A 5,025-nucleotide genomic window follows, 5' to 3' on the forward strand; every position below is an offset into this window, starting at 1 on the left:
TAGGCTGCAACAGTACATGAATGAAGAACTTTCAGATGTATAAAGTGGATTTAGAAAAGGCAGAGGAATCAGAGATCAAATTGCCAACATCCACTGGATCACAGAAAAAGCAAGGGAATTCCAAAGAAACATCTGCATCATTGACTATGCTAAAGCCTTTGACTGTGTTGATCATAACAAACTGTGGAAAATTCTTAAAAGAGATGGGAACACCAGACTACCTTACCCATCTCCTGAGAAACCTGTATGCAGGTCAAGAAGCAACAGTTAGAACTAGACATGGAACAACAGATTGGTTCAAAAATGGGAAGAGAGTATGTCAAGGCTGTATACTGTCACCCTGCTTGTAACTTATGATGCGAAATGCTGGGTGGGAAGATTCACAAGCTGGAATCAAGGTTGCCAGGAGAAATATCAACCTCAGGTATGCAGATAATACCCACTCTAATGGCAGAAAGTGAAGAGAAACTAAAGAGCCTCTTGATGAAAGAGGAGAGTGAAAAAGTTGGCTTAAAATTCAACATTCAAAAAATGAAGATCATGGCATCCAGTCCCATCACTTCATGGTAAACAGATGGGGAAAAAGTGGAAATAGTGACAGATTTTATTTTCTGTGGATGTTGACAGCAGCCAGAAAATCAAAAAATTCTTGCTCTTTGGAAGAAAAGCTATGACATACCTAGACAGTATATTGAAAAGTAGAGACATCACTTTGCTGACAAAGTTCTGTATAATCAAAGCTATGGTTTTTCCAGTAGTCATGTATGAATGTGAGAGTTGGACCATAAAGAAGGCTGAGCGCTGAAGAAATTGATGCTTTTGAACTGTGGTGCTGGAGAAGACTCTTGAGAGTCTCTTGGACTGCAAGGAGATCGAATCAGTCAATCCTAAAGGAAATCAACCCTGAATATTCACTGGAAGGACTGATGCTGAAGCTCCAATATTTTGGCCACCTGATGGGAAGACCTAACTCATTGGAAAAGACCCTGATGCTGGAAAAGATTGAGGGCAAGAGGTAAAAGCAGCAACAGAGGATGAGATGGTGGATGATATCACCAACTCAATGGACATGAGTTTGAGCAAACTCCAGGAGACAAGCAAAGGACAAGGAAGAACGGCATGCTGCAGTCCATGGGGTCACAAAGAGTGTGAGAAAGATCCTTTGATTTATGTGGTTAAAAACAGAATTTCCCCTAACTTTTCAAATTATTAAGTATGATTAAAGTCTAGAAACATAATTAATCTAATAATACTATAAGTGATGAGTAATGGCAAACAGTATTAGAAACTTCTACATGCAAAACTGACATAGTAGCATTTATTCCAGACGAGCAAGAATGTTCATGCTATTTTCCATCTTCCTTCAGGAAAACCCAGCTACTAGGGGACAACTTTGATGCCCTGTCACCTAATTCACAGGATACAGAAAGTCAGGATGTAGTACAACTGATTTCACTAAAGAGTTTGGGAAGGATTTCTCCAGTTAGCTACAAATGATGACCAGAATGCCTCATGGGTCAAAACTTTACCACACCTAGTAAATTAGCAGGGTCCCTGGGATGTTGTCTGGTATGATTCCTAAACATGTGTTAAGCATCATTTGTCACGGAACTTTGTGCAATAAAAGTTTATCTTTTTTATTGAAGATCACTAAGACATTTGTCAATTATGATGGTTCCTTGGATCTTACTTGTTCCCTCCTTTTCCTTTTAAAGTCATATATTCCATTAAAATATTTTTTTAAAGTTTAGGCCCTGAAGCATATGCCATTTTCAGCATGCCAATTCTTCTGCCCCAAATCCATATTTCTGACATAGAAAAAGGACAGGAAAGAAACATAATTCTTCCAAGTTTTCTTCGACCATGGAATTTATGTCATTAGAAATAGAATTTTTTAAAAAAATATACTTGCTTGTACACTAAATTTAAGAGGCAGAGGGCTTCCCTGTGGCTCAGTGGTAAAAAGTCTGCCTGTCAATCCAGGAGACACAGATTTGATCCCTGTTCTGGGAAGATCCCGGAATCCCCTAGTAGCTCAGTTGGTAAAGAACCCGCCTGCAATGCAGGAAACCCATTTGATTCCTGGGTCAGGAAGATCTACTGGAGAAGGGACAAGCTACCCACTCAAATATTCTTGGGCTTCCCAAGTGGCTCAGCTGTAAGGAATCTGCCCACAATACAGGAGACCTGGGTTCGAACCCTGGGTTGGGAAGATCCCCTGGAGAAGGGACTGTCTACCCACTCCAGTATTCTGGCCTGGAAAATTCCAGGGACTATATAGCCTATGGGCTGACAAAGAGTCAGACAGGACTGAGCGACTTTCACTTGCACTTTCTGGGAAGATCCCACAGGCCGCAGAGCAACTAATAAGCCCATGTGCCACAACTACTGAGCCTGTGCTCAGAGCCAGGGAGCCACGATTACAGAGTCTGTGTGCCACAGCTGCTGAAGCCTGCACGCCCTAGTCTGTGCTCCAGAACGAGGAGGAGCCGCTGCAATGAGAAGCCTGCACGCCACAGCTAGAGAGCGGCCCCTGCTCGCGGCAGCCAGCAACAAGCCCACAGAGCAGTAAAACCCCAGCACATCCAAAAAACAAAAGAATACAATGAGAATGCAATGAGAAGCCTGCACGCCACAGCTAGAGAGCGGCCCCTGCTCACAGCAGCCAGAGACAAGCCCACAGAGCAGTAAAACCCCAGCACATCCAAAACAAAAGAATACAATTTTTCAAAAATCCTTGACAATAGTTAATTTTCTGTAAGAGATTTACTATTTTGTCAGACATAGTCTTACTAACTATAGTTCTACTTCCCCTGTGGATTGAGAAATCCACAAGACAAAATATACAGTTCAGGCAATATTGCTTCCCCTAAAAACACACATTTTATTTTTAAATTTTTTAATTATTTTGGCTCTGCTACATACCTTATGGGATCTTGATTTCCTGACTAGGGACTGAACCCATTCCATGGCAATGAAAGCAATGAGTCCTAACCACCAGACCAGCAAGGAATTGCTGGAAAACACATTTTAAATGAAGCGTTAGCATTTATTACAAGAAAAGGGACAGATTTAAATATAAATCTAAGCTAGGGTTTTGCAAACTATTCTGCAGGACACTAACATCCCACAAATTCCCAATAGGCATTTTTAAACACAGAAGAGTTTTGACTGGGTCTCCTCTTGACTGAGGAGTAAAAAAAAAGGTTATAAAAGATATTGAGACAGTTGAGACAAACTGAATAGACTGTGTATTGAATATTGCTGTATCAATGCTAAATTCCAAGTGTGTGATAAAGTTCATGACTGTAGCAAGGTTGGGCAGACTTAGATTCCACTGCAGGTCCAGATGCATGACGACAGTGGTCCCTGTGCTAGCCTTAGCAGTTCTCCACCAAGAGATCTGCACGAGTGGTTTTGTATGCACGGTACCTGTCCTCAAATATAGGACAAAGCATGGCATGTGTAAAAAGATGGGTAGTTTAGAATGGACAAAGCATAGTGTAAACAGAGAGGGAGAGGCAGGATTTGTAGAAGCCAGGTTGTGAAAAATCTTAGGTGCCAATCTGAGGGAATTAGACATTATTTTGAAGGCAAATAGGCAGGAAAAGAGATAGGAAATAATGTGACGAATTTTTGAAGTGCAGAGTAGCATGACCAGGTTTATTTCTAAGAATTAAAACTGTCAACATTGCAAAGTAGAGGCTGGAGAGCATGAGATTGAAGATGAGGTTCTTGTCAGAAGATAAACTAAGGAGATCAGGACTAAAATAAGTAGTATCAGAGGAAATGGAAAAGGGAAGATGGACCAGAGAGGAACTGTTGAGCTGCCTGGAAGGCAATCCAGCATAGTGGTGTTAAGAGCACTATTTTAGAGCCAGGCATTCATTTACCTACTGTGGAACCATCAGCAGTAAAGTCATCTAAATGAGCATTCCTCCCCACCCCGCCCAACAAAGTGAACACCAGTACCTTCTTCACAGGCTTGTGATTAAGGATTAAATGTGGGGTAAAAAATGATAATGTACAAAAAAGCATTTAGCACACTGCCTGGCACAAAAGAAGTGCTCAATTAGTTACTATTATTACTGCAATTATCAGGAAGAAGGGATTGAAAATGATTCCCAATTAGCTAGAATCTGGTCTGGCTTTTCAATCCTACAGCCCACACCCTTTGTTTAGCCCAGTGCTTCTCAAAGTATGGCCTCCAGAGCACCACCAGCAGCATAACCCAACAACTTGGTAGAAATGCAAATTCTCAAACCCAGCAAAAACTACCGTTATAAACTCTAGAGGTTAGGGTCCAGCAATCTACATTTTAACAAGCCCTCCCTGGTGACTCTGTTATACACGGAGTGTGAGAATTCCTACTTTGAATACTCATTTTCTCTAGTCTGAGCTCTTAACACAGTCATCAGTCTCTTAGGGTATCCTTCTCGGCAGTCTCTTTTCCTTGAATTCATCATACAGCCACAGGTTTCCTAAAAAACATGCCACATCAGGATATGATTACCATCTGTAAGTCACAGTAAATGTTGGGCAAGTTTATTTATCCTATTTGGGCTTTATTTTTCATAAACGTAAAAGGGAACATTAAACATGACATCATCTAAAATAGTACCATCATCTAGGAGGTGCTCCACAACTGAGGGTCAAACCTACGGTCTCATACTGTTGTCAGAAATTAAGTCACTTGATTAAAGTCACCCAACTTAATAAAAGATCCAAGATTAGAACACAAGTTTCTCAATTAGGAATTCTGGTTCTTTTCATGAGATAAGGCTGTTTCTACATAATCAAAAACATTTATTCCAAAATAAAAAATTACATTTTGGTACTGTCAGTTTATGCACTATTTTCAAAAGTGAAAAATTATAGTCTTTAGAAATGAATGAATGAAGCTACATGAAAAGTTTTCAATGGTAGCTCTCAGTAAAAATTAAATCATTAAATAAGTATACTTACCTGTTACCTAAACTTGAATATTTATACTAAAAACAGAAATAGTTGAAATATAAAAAGCAA

This window comes from Oryx dammah, unplaced genomic scaffold (genome assembly GCF_014754425.2).
Source record: "Oryx dammah isolate SB20612 unplaced genomic scaffold, SCBI_Odam_1.1 HiC_scaffold_28, whole genome shotgun sequence".
Lineage (NCBI taxonomy): Eukaryota > Metazoa > Chordata > Mammalia > Artiodactyla > Bovidae > Oryx > Oryx dammah.